Source organism: Trichosurus vulpecula, chromosome 8, assembly GCF_011100635.1.
Source record: "Trichosurus vulpecula isolate mTriVul1 chromosome 8, mTriVul1.pri, whole genome shotgun sequence".
NCBI lineage: Eukaryota > Metazoa > Chordata > Mammalia > Diprotodontia > Phalangeridae > Trichosurus > Trichosurus vulpecula.
The window spans coordinates 120,636,622-120,652,783 of NC_050580.1; the positions used below are offsets into that span (position 1 = coordinate 120,636,622).

A 16,162-nucleotide genomic window follows, 5' to 3' on the forward strand; every position below is an offset into this window, starting at 1 on the left:
ATTTTTTTATTCAAGAATTATTCATCACATGAGCAATACATGACAAGATTCTCGTACGGATAGGGGCTAGCTTTAATAAAAGACAGACACTATACCAAATTAAACCGTCACGGAAAGTCAAGTTGGATTCTCTGCACTCTATTTCCTGTCCAAACAGCCCTTTTGTTCCGCTTCCCTGCTTAATTCTCATGTTCAGCTAACAATGGAAAATAAAACAATGGCAAAACCTGGCACATACAGAAACCTAAAGGTGCACGAGTGGGAAACAGGAACATTATGAGATGAGAACAAAAATCCTACCAAAACCTCCCCAAATTTTCTGTTTGCTTCACCTCAGATTAACTTCACTTGAAGCTGTACTCCAAAGCAACCAACCCTGAACACCAAGTCCCGCCTTCTTCGAGGTTAGTGGCTGAAGAGTTTAATCTCCACCCCATTGATCAAACTCTTTGTTTTGATTGGTTAAGGCTAATATCCATTATTTTAAAGAACTTTTCCCAGCTAGCAGGTTAGGTTAAGCATGTTAAAACACCCTGAAAAAGCTGCTTCCTTAAAGAAACAGTATGTAATGAGGGTTCAGTACCTATTCGAATTTGGTTTTTGACTACTCAGAAGACAAAACTGCATGGCCTATCAATTAAGATCATGCAGGACCACAAACTTATTTAATGGGATTTCACGCTGTCAAATCATTCAGAATACCATGCTTTAATTTTGGCCAGAATCGGCCCTTGAAAGGAGGTTAGATTTTTTTTTTTAACGGTGATTTTACTGGATTTCACTTTGTCTAAAAATTAAGATGAACCTCCCCCATCACTTCTGTCAGAACTTTTAAAAGGGAGAATTAATATTATACCAATAAGATACTAACTTAAAATTAAAAATTGATAATGCTCATTGGAAATGGCGGTGAATAACAGGTAGGTAGGTTATGCTGTTTTGAAGAGTATCAACTAGTTTCAGTCTACTAACTTAGTAAATGATTCAGCAACATTCTTAGCTTTCATGCCTTTTAACTAGTTTGGAAACCTACATCAGTTTCCACCGTGGAGAAAATCATTCTGAAGATTCACTAAAACTTATAAACTATCATTCATCATAAGCTACTAAAAATTGGTTTCTGGGATATCTCTAACATTTTTTCAAAAGTTTGTCTGAAACATCACAAAATTATCATAAGGTTTACAACTGCATGTTAGACACGGAAAATGTTATAGGGAGAAACAGTATTTCCATATTGTAACTTAAGAGAGCTGCCTGACATTAGATGTCATTTTTATGAAATTATTCTAAACTATATAAAATCATTGCATCTATTGTAAACAAAGCCCAGCTTCTAGTAACCAAAGCCCAGGTTCTAGTAATCTAAGTAACCAGTTTTATTTTTTTTTAATCTAATCAATAGAAAGTTATTTTTATTCCCCTCAAAAATTCCTCCTTTAAGATACTATATATCTCTGGGTCCTAACGACAGCTAAAGGAACTATACTCAGAAGATACTGCTAAGTGGGCTTGTTAACAAAGAGCTGAAAACTGTCTTGTGAAGTTTTCAATTGGCACTATTTAACAGTTCACCAAAAATTCTTTTTAATGGTTCAAGGAATTAAATTTTAAAAACATGATTCCTGTAGTCATGCCATTGCAAAACAATTCTTTTGTTATATGGTGTGCTATTTTAAAGAAACAGAAAGGTGCTTTGAATATTAAATGAAGGCCTTTTTTAAAAAATTAAATTAAATTCACATATTTGTCTCTCAGGCTCAAACATGAGGCAATAAAGGGGGAAAAAGCTAAACTCAAGAAGCCCAGACAGCTGTATAATCTATTATGCTGTTTAAGTGTACAAATTGAAAGAGCCAATTCACAGAGGTCTACTCCCAAGATGCTTTGCAAGGACTCAGTGCTTTGAATGCATAGCACTAGAAGAGTAAAGTTCATCAGGTTTTCTTCCTAACCTAACTTCCCCATTTGTTCTTGGAAAAAAGTAAAGCCACCAAAGTACCAGGTACACAACATAAGCAATAAATACACAACTAATCCTGCAGATGTGGGGTGTGTGTGTATGTGACTAGTAAATTTTAGGGGTCATGAGAAGATTCAATGGGCAAACATTTTAAACGTCAAATTTGGTAGGCATGAAATTGTAAGCAAATAGCTGCAGTTACAAAACAAAACAACCTTTGATCTGACCACAATCCTTCACCCACAAAAGTTAATTATTGGTATGAAATAGACACAAGCAACATAAGATATAGGTTACAATTCAGCAATCCTGCTCAACCAGGTTGTCATCAACACACCTGCAACCTGTAGTTAGAAAACAAAGACTAAAGAAAAATAGATTAAATTCAATGAAGAAACTCAATTTCACAAAACAAAAATTCAAATTAGTTTTTCTAAAAAAGAAAAGTACTCTGTACCCCAAAAGTTCTCCCAGATATAACCCAGTATGAAAATGTCCTTCAGAGGCAGGTAAATTTAGAAAGCTGCATGGTAAACTAAAAGGGAACACACACAGAAGTCCATTATTAGCAAATGAACTACCAACCAACATTGTGGGAAGAGCTTTACCAGAAGGAAATCAGGTCTCCAGTTTGATGTGACATTATCTCTGCCTCTGAATAACAAAATATTCGTATCCTAAGAATGTATATTTACCACTGAATCCAAGAAGTTTCCCCACATAATCATCTTAGAAAGAATCTGAAAATAAGCCACATCCAATTTTTCTGCTGATCAAGATCTTAACAAGAAAAGTAGGAGCCAGCATATCAATAACACTAAATTTATGACACTTTAATTTATAGGTGGAGCAAAGAGAACTTTTGAACAATTTCTATGGCTGAAGAAGAGACTAAAAGTCACTCAGATCTTTCTAAAGAAATCATATTTCCCAGAAGATACAGGTCTGCCAAAAGCACTTCTTAAAATCATTTGGAATCACCAGGGAGCCTAGACAGATCTTACTAGGTCACCATGATGGAGCCAAAAAATCATTACTAGAAAGGGTAATTATGGAAAGGTGACAGTTTACCAAAAAAAAAAAAAAAAAAGGCTCTTTCAATGAGTTCATTAATAAGAACAACACTGAAGAACCACCTCCACTGCCCAAAAACAGTATCAGGCCTATGGGAAAAGGGAGATAAAGTTAATTTTCTACATTACTTATAACATTATAGCAAATCATTTCTTGAAACTTCAATGAATGTGCAATAGGCGATATGGGAGGTTTAAAAAAGTTTTTTAAAAGTTAAAAACCATAATATTACTAAAACTGTACTACCGGGATTTCTTTCAAAATTATAAGTTAGAAGCCTTCTTTCTCTACTTTCACATCATCTATGTGGCTTAATAAAAGACAAAAGTGGCTTATTTTACATGTACATGTTATCTTCAAGAATTTGAGGAATTGTCCACTATTATCTTTTTTTTTTCCCCAATGAGGTAAAAAAATAAGGGTGAAACAGAAAGGCAATTCTTAGTCTTGACTAAAGTTTAGGCTATTTCTACCTTATGAATAGGGACAGAGATTGGACCTATAATTTCAATAGTTTAGGGAAATTTCTGGGTAGATAAACTACCTCTACCAATGCAGGTTTTCTGTAACTTATGTCTTAGAAAGTGATCTAGATTAAGTGACTAGCCCAGGGTCACAGTCCAGTATGTCAAGAGAACTTCTTTATTTAGATACTGCCTCTTACCTTAAAAGTAACACTTTTTTTTTAAATAAAGCTTCAGTGTTATTCCTTGACCCACTGTATTTATCATTATAGTTACACACAATTTCCAGCAGGAAGTTGGGAATTTTACATAAGTCACCTTGTTGACTCAATTTAAGTTTTTCCCTCAAGTTACAGAACCTTACCTTTAATACTCATGTTGCATGGGGGGATGGGAAGGATTATTTCCATGTCATATATAAGAAAATTAACAGAAAAAAGCAGCACACTTGCCAAGGCCATAACAGTTAATGCAGTTTTATGTTTTCAAATATCCTTCCAATACTATGATGCCTTCTTTTAAAGATACAATTTTTTAAAATTCAAAAAAAGATCATATGCTGACTCCAAGTTACTAAAAAAACACCCAAGCTAAAATTCCTTTTCAGAATACAATTGTTTTAAAAACCACTTTATGGACCCAATTTAAAGCACCCAGGACATCTGTGGTGTTATTAGAAGGAACTTTTTACATTTAATTTTATGTAACTAAACAACTAGAATCAGAGGCCTGAAATAATGTTGTGACCTGGAAAGGCACTATTTTAATACAAGCATCAGAAAACTCCAAAATTCCGAGTAGACTAGTTAAAAGAGCAGTTGAGTGTAAGGAATGACACCGATCTACTAAATTCACATTCTATGCCAAAGTTACTATCTCCCGAAGAGGGTAAGTCGGGAGGGAATCATCAAATACCGAAGATCTCTATGCCAGAGGACATAAAAATGCCCCTAGAAAGAGATGTTACCAAAGCATTAGACGAAACACTCCAAAAGGATAACTTTTATAACACTAAGTAGTTTGGGATCTTATACAGCAACAGTCGTGAAAGGTACAGGATCAATTTTAAAGGTGCTTAAAACGTGTACACACGCCAAGCGTCTAAAGAAACTCCCAACACCACCAACAGGGGCATAAAATTGGGGTTAATAGGGCGACAAAAGGTCGGGGAACATTCGGGCCAGAAAAGAGTGACCCAAGGGCCTAAAAAGGTAAACAGGTTGATTAGCTATCAGTTGCCCTATGGAAGCCAACTCCTACCCCGCCCCCCCAGCACCCCCCCCGGGAACGCTGCCCAGGGCTGGTCTACCCTTCTAGGGCCGGACCCTCAGAATCCAAAGCCTGGGACCTGACCTAGCTTTCAGAAAACAAAGTCGACTCCAACCCCACCCTAACCGGGCCGGGCCCAGAGACTCCTTCCCCTCCTCTCCCACCCCAGAGGCCATAGCACACCCTAACCTAATCCTCCCACCCCACGGCTCGCCCCGCCCCCGGACACCCCCCCTACACACGCGGCCTCCCCCAAGCCTCCGCCCACCATCCCGCCCCCGCCTCTTCTCTCCCCTCCCCCCTCATTATCCCCCCACCACCCCCTGCCAGGAATCCCCTCCCCCACGAACGTCCCCACTTCTCTCTCTCCCTCCTCTTTTCTCTCCCTCCCCACCCCGCAAGAGTGCCAGACCCACAAGGCGGGGGGGGGAGGTCCGGCCCCACCACCTGCTGCGTGGGCGCTTCCGGCTCCCCCCTCCCCGCCCGAGCCGGGAGGGGCAGAGGGAGGCGCCTAACTCTGGGCTCGAGCACCGCCCGCCAGCCTCTCAACCTGCCAGCCGGCCGGCCGGCCGACCCGAACGGGGGGAGGGGACAGCTCTAGCCGACGAGGGCCCCGGGCCACTCTCACCTGGCGGCGGCTCCCTCCGCCCGACGCGCCCGCCACCACCGCCGCCGCGGGTGAATGGGGACAGGTGAGGCCGTCGAACCCCCCGCTCGCTCCGGCTCCGGCCCCGCCGCTGCCGCCACCACCGCCGGCCCCTCCGTCCGCTGTTTATTAAACTTTTCTGTTTGGTTGTTCGGCCCGTGACGCGACCGCCGGGAAGAGCCCTGGGATTGGCCGACGCCCGGCGCTGACGCGGCGCCCCCCTCCCGCAGCCTAATTATTACCGGCGGAGGCGGAGCCCGGAGACGGGGGATGGGCGGTAGGGGTGGGGCGACGGCTCGGAGCGTGGGGCGATTGGTCCCAACCCGCGGAGCGTCGCTCCCCCGCCCTCTCTCTTCCGTTTTCCTTCGCCCCCTCCGTCCCCACCTCCTCCCTGTTTGTCACCACCCCCTCCCCGGCCCCTCTTCCCTTCAGCTCCTCCTTCCTCACTCCTTCCTCACCCTCACGTCCTACTTCTTCCCCCACTCGCAGCTGCGTTCCAGGCACCTAATAGTTTCGGGCATGGAGAGAGGCGTGGCCATGACGCGCTGGGCTTTCCCAGGCGAGGTGAAAATTTAAAGAAACAGGCGCAGCAGAGGCAACACCTTCCGCCTCCCACCCAGCTGGTGCGAGGTGGGCGGGGCGTTTCTGTCCTTGGGTCACGCGAAGAAGAAAGCGCCGGGAGCTTGCAGGAGTTGCACCTGCGAGCTCAGCTGCTCGGCACTCACCCTTCCCCAGTCCCTACTTACTCCAAATTTGTAAGGGCAAAGGCAAAAACACCAGGGGTCCCCAGGTGGGGATTCTGCAGCAAAAACCATTTTTATCCTAATTTTCGGGGGGAAATATAAAACCAGGGGATGCTTTTCCTTCCAAACTAACTGGTTCCAGCAGCTTGCAGTTTGTCCACAGTTGGGCTGGTGTGGCTGGTGACAGACCCACCACACGTGCATTGGCAAATAGGGCTCTAGACATAGAGGCTGGGCACAAACACCCAAGAGTCTAGAGCAAAACCACGTTTGCTTAGGGAGGGAGGATATTTTGCAATTTGGGGTCCGCTCTTCCTAAATTCTGGAATATTCTTAAGGAGAGTGTGCTTCTGCCCACATTAGAGACAAAGAAAGCTCCCCCCCCCCGACTTTTTTTGTACACAGTTCAAGCCTAGAGCCATACTTCTAGGTTGAGCCAAAAGAGTACTTGGATATGAGTGAATGAATGACTGGGATGAGGTAACTTTTCCACTTGCCTTCTAATCCATTACTTGTCCATTTTGCAGCAGTCTAATAAAAAATCCAGTGCCCTTTGATTTGCCACCGAGCTCAACCATGTGACCCGTGGGCAAATCACTAAAAAAAACCCTAATCCCGTTTTCTCATCTGTAAAATTGGAATAACCCTCCTCCTAAGGCTGTTGTGAGAATTAACATTTGACAGTTTTTGAGTTTAATATAAATTTATACATTCATTTTAAAATACACTCCTGAGATTGATTTCTAGTTGTGGCTATATTGGTGAGACTTTCTACCTGACTGCACAGGGCCTAGTATTACTCTCAATCAAACTGCTGATAAATAATTGATTTTATTAGCTGTCATAAACAAAGAGGGCCCTAGCTCAAAAGTAAGAGGGAAGCCTAAATCTAGAGATCAAGTAAGTAAATTCCCACCCTTAATAACTGCAGTGAACAGTTCTTGGATGAGTCTATTTAAGGAAGATTAAGTTCTCATTCTATACTCTTCATTGACAGCAAGATAAAAAGGAAAAGCCCCTGGAGTCAGGAGACCTTATGTTCAAATGTGGTCTTTCTTCCACTTATTAGTTGTATAATTTTGTACAAGTCAATTAACCTGTTTGAGCTTAGTTTTCTCATCTGTAAAATGGGGATGATGATCCTCCCTCCCTCCCCTTCACGGTTTTGGATAATACAGAGTGCTGTACAACAGGTCTTTTGGTGGTGGTTGTTCAGATCTGTGATTTTATTGGTGTAGGGAGCTCTTTGGTGAGGGAAATCCTCTACCAAACCAGATCTGAAACATTTAGTCTTATAGAGTTGCCTGGTGGCACTGTGAGGTTAAATGATTTATCCAGGGTCTTATAATCAGTATGTATCAGGGGCTGTGCTAGAATCCATAGATGGGCCTGACTTCAAGGAAAGTTCTTTATCCACTATTTCAGGTTGCCTCTCTTTTCCATAAGTTACTTGCTTGCCAAGTAAAGTTCTGTGTTATATAATTATATTCCTATCACCTGGCTTAGAGCCTGGCACCTTGGAATGCTTAATAAATACTTGTTGACTGAGCTCATCTACCCCTCTTGGTTTCAACTGGTTATTCCTACATAAAGACTATTCGGAAAGCTATAGAATCAATCCCAATTTCTTTCCTGAGCTAGACTTCCATTTTCAAGTGTTTTATATTAGAAATTCAGCATATCTGAAATTTAAATCATTTTCCCACAAAACATGCTCTTCATCCTCCGTTCTCCCATCCTTATTTCAATTAGGGATCAAATGAGATAATATTTGTAAAGCACTTAGCACACAGTTCCTGATGCATAGTAGGTGCTATACAAATAGTTATTTATCCCCTTCCCCCACCCCTTTCTGTTGATAGGACCATCTTCCTCTCAGTAACCCAGAACCAAAATTTCAGAGTCATCTCTGACCCTCTTCCTCCAACATCCAGTCATTGACTAAGCCCTGTATGGACCTTTTCAACTTCTTTCTCAATCACAGAATCACCCTAAGTCTCAGACCTCACAGGTCAACCGGTCCAACCTGAATGTAAATAGGAACCAAGTCTATAACATTCTTGGCAAGTGGTCATCCTGCCTCTGCTCAAACCTTACAGTGAATCACCCTCTCTTCTCTCTAATTCTGCTTCCTCCATCCTAGGCTAGGGCCTCCCAGCTCACCTGGAATTGTAATAGCCTCTTGACTGGTATTGGAACAGAAGTAAGGTGAAGTAAGCTGAATATGCATAACAACTACAGCCATGTAAAAGAAAAGAATCACAGTAACACTAAGGCTGGACCTGTGTAATTATGATGACCAGTCTTTCCCCCAAAGAAGAGATGCTCTTCTTCGTAAAAATAGAGGGGCTGGTGACATTGATCAAGTTTGCTGAACTGCTTTTTATTTTTCTTTCCTTTTAATTATTTATTTTTAAGGGATAGTTTTCTGAGTGGGAAAGGGGATAGGGATAATAGATTGAGAAATGAAAGTGATACAAAAACCAAAGTTATCGATAAAATCTTAAATAGCCTCTTGACTGGTCTTCCTGCCTCAATTTTCTCCCCACACCCTTACCCTCTATTCTGTCGTGTGTGTGTGTGTGTGTGTGTGTGTGAATTTTTCTCAAGCGCAGTTCTGGTAATGTCAAAACAAAACATCAGATTCCCCACTGCCAGTAAATAAAGGTCAAACTCATAAAAGCGATATTCAAGGATCTCTCTAATTTGACCTCAAATGACCTTTCAAACAGTATCACCTACTGTACCTCTTCATATACCTATACTCAGACCAAATAGGACTTGTTGCTTATTCCTTCAACATGTCCCTCAGGTCCTACCTGCCCTGCCCTGCCCAGCCCACATCTCCTACTGAAAACCTGCCTATCCTTCTAGTCCATGTTCAAATATTATCTCTTTCAAGAAGTCTTCCTTCCCTCCTCCCAAACCCAATGTAAACTCTCCCTCTGCTAAACTAACAAATTACTGTGTGACTCTTATACCTTCTACTACCTTGTGTTATACCAATAGCTCTGTTTATATATGATTTATTTCCCTGACTAGCTCTAAGCGGGCAAGGACCATGTTTTATTCATCTTTGTACTGCATATTTACCAACAGACCAGCAGCATGCATAACAGTATTATCTACTGTTTTTATATAGTGCTTTACCAATATTATCTCATCTTATCCTCACAACAACCCTAGTAGGCAGATGCTATCTTCATTTTAGGAAACTGAGACAGATAGAGGTTAAGTAACTTGCCTAGGGTCACAAAGCTACTGAGGTGTCTGAGGCCACATTCGAACTCAGGTCTTCAGAACTCCAGGTCCAGCTCTTTATGCACTATGGCTCCACCTAGCTGCCATTAGGCATTTAATAACTAGCATTTTGAGCAAGTGTGGAAGTACCCATTCTACGGCAAGATGATATGCCTGGTGCTTATATATGTCATCGGGAAGTAGCTAATTTATAATTCAACCGATGACTAATAGTCTGAGGCAAGTTATTCAACATGCCAAGGTCATACCATAATCTGACCTTGAACTATAATTTTACACTTTGATAAAATTGCCGTATTCCACCGGTGATTTAGGACTGGTATACCATTCCCTCTTACCAGGAAATGGTTCTGCCAGACACTCTCAACAGAATTAGCCTTGCTACTAATTCTCCAAAATCAAGACAAAAACATCCTCAAATCATGACTTTTGAATATTCTATAGGAATCTCACTTAAAAAAAAACTATCCTCAAAAATTAAAAAGTGACACTAATATGTAAGGCTTCTTGTGTTGAAATACAAAATTTTCTTTCAATTCAGTCAAGGCCTGATGATGGTTTCTATGTTGAGATTCCAAGGGCCAGCCTAGCTAAATTTAACAAGGCTCATTACCAGGTTATTCATAGGATGGATCTTTCAACCAGAGCGACTAGCAGAGTTGGTGGTTTCAGGGCAAATCTTTCAAATTTGTCTCAATCCATCCAGGCCCCAGGACCCCACTGACCCCTGCCTTAACCACCAGACAGGTCCAGGGACTAGTGTTTACCAGGGAGAAGTTTAGGATAGCTTCTGAGATACAGTCCAGACCACTCTCTTCCTCTATTCAACTCCAAGTATAGATCCCTGACCATCAGCATTACTGATTTGATATATATGTATTGATAAATTAATTCAATTGCCTGCCCATCTAATCGCATGTCATAATTTGGACAGTTGCTATTCTTCATCTACTTGGTTTTTCTTATGTGGATTTCAAGGCCAATCTCTTCAGAGTGTTTGTGGACCTTATGGAGAAAGCCTTATAGTATTCTGTGACTTGAATCATTCAGCACAGTGTCATCTGCAAACAAAAGTAGCTGAAGGACCTCTTCTTCCATTTAGACTCTATACAGATAATCAAGTCAGGTCAAGTAGAGAAGCATTTATTAAATTATATGTTTATTATGTGCCAGGCACTGTGTTAAATGCTGGATCACAAATAAAAGAAAAAAGAAAGCAATTCCCTCCTTCAAGGATTTTACTTTCTCTTGGGGAAAGACAATACATAAACAGAGCTTGGGGGAGCTAGCATGAGGATAGCTATGAAGTCCAGACCACCTTCATAAAATGACCTATATGTCAGCTTTCTCATCTCTATAAAATATAAAATAATCTAAACAAAAATTGAAATCAGAAGCAGGAATTTGAGAGGGTTGAAGCATGGATGGTCTGGGCCCTTCTTCAAAATGGAGCTTCCAGGAGAAGCTCACCAATGTGAGAAAGGGGCCAAAAGGGTTGAGGAATGTTCCAAGATGAGGTTACATACGCTATGTAACAGTAGCTGATAGCTTTGGCAAGCACACTTAACTTTTAAATGCCTCACTTGACATTAATAGTCAAATAAATCATTGAACAAGATTATCTCTGTGGTTGTAACTTCGAAGAAGTCCCAGTTGAATGGGAGACATCTTGTTGTAAGAGACCCTTATGTTTGTGTTTTGTTCTACCAGATCAGATGCTTTTTGTAATTTAAAAAAAGGCTAACGCTGTCTGTCATATACTTGTGAAGATATGATCTGTTACAGAAATACATCTGTAAAAAGACACCTAATTTCTTTACATCTTTTCATCAAGGATACTTTTGATTTGTGTTTAGATTATTTTATAAATATTTTATGGGGACAAGAAAGTTGACAGTTTATGAAGGAGGCCAAAGTCTATTTAAAAAAAGAGAAAGAACTAGGTCTTGATAGTGAATTGGAAAGATTGGGAATAGTGAGAGGCAGCAACAGTGCAATGGAAAGACCATCTCTACATTTTTGTGACTATTCTTTCTTCTCCTCCTACCTGTTTGACTACTCCTTCTCTGTCTCCTCTCTGGATCTGCATCCACCTCATACCTGCTAACTGCAGGAGTCTCCTAAAGCTCTGTCCTGGGCTTTCTTCTCTTCTTTCCCTGGAGTATCTCACTTCATGATCTCATCAATTCCCATGGTTTCAATTATCGTCTCTGGGCAAATGATTCTCAGATCTAATTATCCAATACTAACCTCTCTACTGACCTCCAGTCTTCTACCTCCAACAGCCTATTGGACATCTTGAACTGGATGTCCTTTAGACATCAATAAGCTAAACATGTCCAAAACTGAACTTGCTTTCTTCCCCTCAAAACTCTTCCTTCTAACTTTCCTGTTACCATCAAGAGTACCATCATCTTCCCAGCCACCTAAGCTCACAACCTAGTTATTATCCTTACCTCTTCTCTCACTCCTGCTATCCATTCAGTTGTCAAGTCCTGTGGTTTCTGCCTTCATAGCCTCTCCCATATATACCCCTTCTCTCTTCTGACACTACCATTATTCTGGTACAGGCCCTTATCACTTCACACCTAGACTACTGTAATAGCTTGCTGGTTTACCTCCCTGCCCCAAGTCTCTCCCCATTCCAGTCTATATTCTACTGAGCTGTCAAATTGGTATTCCTAAAATGCAAGTCTGACTTTATGACCTCCCTCCAACCCCCACTCTAAACTCTCTGTTATCCCCAGAATCAAATATAAAATCCTCTGGCTTTTAAAGTCCTACATAAGCTGGCCCCTCCCTACCTTTCCAGTCTTCTGTCTTATGCCCCTCCATGTTCTCTGGCATCCAATGGCACAGTCCTTCTTGCTAATTCTAGAACATGGTGCTCCATCTCCTGACTCCAAATATTTTCACTGGGCATCTCATCCCCCATGCCTGAAATTCTCGCCTTCCTCCTCTCTGACCCCTGCTTTCCCTGGCTTCTTCCTTCAATTTCCAGCTAAAGTCCCACCTTCTGAAAAAGGTCTTTCCTAGTCCTCATTGATCTTTGTGCCTTCCCTTGTATTACTCCCAATTTACTTTGTATGTATCTTGTTCAGTTTTTTGCATGTCATCTCTCCCATTAGACTGTGAGCTCCTTAAGAGCAGGGACTGGATTTTGCCCCTTTTTTGTAGCCCCAGCATTATGCTATTTATGCTAAATGCTGCTTGACTGACCGACCGACTGACTGACTGATTCAGCACATTGGGCTGAATATTATTTATAATCACATATCTTGAATATTTTGAATTGATGGAAAGTTTTTAAAGGAAATGAGTAGTTGTGATTCCATATTTTAGTTAATTTTTTTAACCTTATTCTTAGATTAATAAATTTGCTTTCTCTCCTTCCTCTCTACTTTTCCCTTTGCCCCAACAATAGTGTGGATGAAACAATTCAGCCTTCATCTCAACACGGATAAAGCACCTGTAAATAATGCTGATTTCACAAATCTGTAATAATTTACTCCCCTGGATTACTGTTTTTACTTAAATAAAATTTGTTTAAAAAATAAGCTCTTGAATTTTCTCAGTTGGTTCAAGTCCTTCTGCCACTTATAATCTGGGAAATCAGAGGGCCTGGATTTGAATCTTTGCTATTCCATTGACTAATTAAGTGCTCTGGCAAATGACACAACTTATTTGAACCTTAGCTCCCTCAACTCTAAGCTGGAGGCAGTAAAATGACCTACGTTACAGGAAGGTGCTTTGTAAGTTGCAAAGAGCTATGTAAATTTGAGTTTTTGCTAAAGGAGTCTATTCCTGCCCAGCAGTGGGATACAAGTCAGTCATAAGGGGCCAGAATTTGCTGAGGTCCCATTTGATACTTTATACAGGCTGTGTTGTTCATCTTGGCACTTTACCCATCATTGCTAACATTAGTAAAAATGCAAAAGGTGTTTGAGTAGGCCTGGGATTTTGCTGTAAAGGCAGATGTTTAACAGGAATACATCCATAGCTTTCACAAAAACTCTCAGGGATTTTTTTTTTAATGTAAAAGACAGTATGCATGTTTGAGTTCCCTACTGAGTAACAGAGAATTTTAACGCAAGCAGTCCCACAAAGTGTGATATATCCCATTTTAGTAACAGGTTCTCATGATACTTCAGCCAAGTCAACTCTAAGCAGAGGTAAGGGAAACTGAAAGCAGCTGTTGACAATGCTGTGTCTTCCCTGATCTGCTGAGTATGTCTCCCTAGTTTTCCTTGCAAAATATATGAGAAGCTTAGTTCAGTCCCTAGTGCCTTTCAGAGAATTGCCAGATGTTATTCAAGTGTGGTCCTGGGAATAGACTGCATCTGCTTTCCAAGGAATAGACTAGCTAACTGTGGAGTACCTAATCACCAATAGGTAGTCCTCTTGGTGATTCTTTGGCCTTGACAGCCCAGGGGAGGAAATAACCAAAAATACAAAATGATCCTCATCCCATGTGGTCCCCTTCGGGCAGCACATTGATTGCAACAAGGGGAGGGGATGCTTAGAATTTTGTAGATTTTAGACTATCAAACATTAACTGTAAAAATAAGTGTAATCTGTGGATGCTTAATTTGGAATTAGAGAACCTGAGTTTAAATTCCAGCCCTGCCATTTACTGTGTGATTTGGGGCCAGTCATTTCACATTTCTGGACTTTGGTTTCCCCTTCTGTAAAATAAGGGAGTTCAAGCACATGACCTCCAAGATCCTGACTTTCAACTCTAAATGTGTATATGTGTGTATGAAGGTGTGAGGGTATGTGTCAGAGAGGGAACGGCAGAAGGGGTTAGGGGAAAAAAGAGAGAGAGATACTACTGGAGGAACTGAATGATATAAATATTGAAACCCTCACTGTAAATGAAAACAAGAGACAAAAGGAAGTTCCAGCTAAATGGTTCTCTTTGGAGAACCAAATAAGGGTTATGGAAGAATTGGCTTTATTCTGCTTCCAAATGCAGTAAGAAATATTTCATGGGACACTTCATCCCATGTAAGAATTTGTAGAAAGAACACCGTGAAAATGAGGGACCTCCTCCCCCCTCCAAAGAGCCTAGAAACTCTATCAATCAGCAAACATTTGATCTCCTTGCCAGGTGGAAAGATGTGGCAGTAATAATAAAGACAACACTAAATTAGCGCATTAACTTCTCTGTAAAATCTTACAGAAGAGGACGACGGAAGATTATAAGCAGCCTAACCTCAGCAGTGAAAAAAAAAAAGTTTGTAGAAAGTTTAGCAAGAAACCCAAGTAAGTCAAATCATCCTAAGAGCCTGAAAGATTAAAACTGAAAGAACAGTGAATAGAGAAGAAATGAAAAATCTGTAAGATTTCTAGAAGAAAGGACTCTTTTTCTTCATCGATGCTACAGGAGCCATCACATTTGGACTCAACATCATTATTCCCCCATGTTACCTGAGAAAATGGAAATTATGCTGAAAAAATAGAAAACTTAGAAGAGCAAATAGACTAGACTAACTATGTACAGAAGAGATCTATCCTAGAGGTGACACAAGTATTAAAGGATTAAATCGCAAGGTATCCACACTTCCTTATCCTATATGATTCTTTGTTTATATCTAACCGTAAATCCTCCACAATGGATCCATTCAATGTGCTAAGTAGCCTCTTGTGGGTATCAATGCAATATATAATTTGTCTTTCTCTTATTCTTTATATGCCTGGCTTACATAAGTTTCTAGTGATGCATCTATTTAATTTCATCTTGCACATAACTTCCTGTGTATAATTCATCATTTGTAATATGCTGAATTCTATTTATTCTAACTATTTGTCTTGCCTTTGCCCTTTGGAAGACCTGCAATTTTGATTCTTCAAAGATTGAATTTTTACATCATTCACAATCATTAAGCATCACTAAAAACATATTTGGGTTAAACCTGGGTTTTTATTTCGAGGAAAGGCTTAGGGTCATTGAAAGCTCTCCACAATCTCCCAAATGCAATCCTGTTTCTCTCTTTTTCCTATTCAATTCTAGGCCCAGTTCATTATATGTTGAGTATCTTTAACACACACATACACACACACACACACACGCATGCATGCATACACATGTATACATATGTATGTATATATGTATGTATGTATTTTTTTAGGAATCTATATGAACTGATGAGAGTGAAGTAAGCAAAACCAGGAAGAAAATAAACAAAATCACTTCAACTCAGCAAGTATTATTAAACATCTAGAGTCCAGAGGTGGGGAACCTGTGGCCTCAAGGCCACATATCGCCTTTTAACTGAGTCCAAGTTTTACAGAACAAATCCTTTTATTAAGGGGATTTGTTTTGTGAAGTTTGGATTCAGTCAAAGGGCTGCACCCACATGTGGCCTTGAGGCTGCAGGTTCCCCACCAGGGGCTAGAATGTGCCAGGCACTGTGCTAAGTGCTAAGGATACAAAGAAAGGCAAAAATAGCCCCTGCTCGCAAGAGTTAACATTCTAATTGGGGAAGAAAAAAATGCAAATAGCTATATGCACAAAGATATATACAGGATAAATTGGAGATGATCTCGGGGAAAGGCACTAGCATTAAGGGGGAAAGGGAAAGGCCTAGGCCTCTTGTAGGAGATAAGACTTCAGCTGAGATTTGAATAAAGCCAAGGAAGCCAGGAAACAAAGATGAGGAGGAAGAGAATTCTAGCCATGAGGGATAGCCAGTGAAAACACTTGGAGTTGAGAGATGGAGTGTTAAGAAATAGCAAGGAG

General features: G+C 40.8%; 1 protein-coding gene across 7 annotated transcripts in view; it reads right to left on the minus strand.

Moving 5' to 3' along the window:
* Positions 1-5,668, minus strand: part of ZFAND6 (zinc finger AN1-type containing 6) — a 101,362-nt gene extending 95,694 nt beyond the window's left edge. The window contains exon 1 of one of the 7 annotated variants that reach the window (XM_036734796.1): positions 5,399-5,668. The gene's annotated coding sequence lies outside the window, so the exon portion shown is untranslated. Of the gene's footprint in view, positions 1-332; positions 386-5,398 lie in introns of those variants that run through there. The other 6 variants (XM_036734798.1, XM_036734802.1, XM_036734799.1 and 3 more) reach the window with 6 other exon arrangements.
* Positions 5,669-16,162: the final 10,494 nt, after the last annotated feature.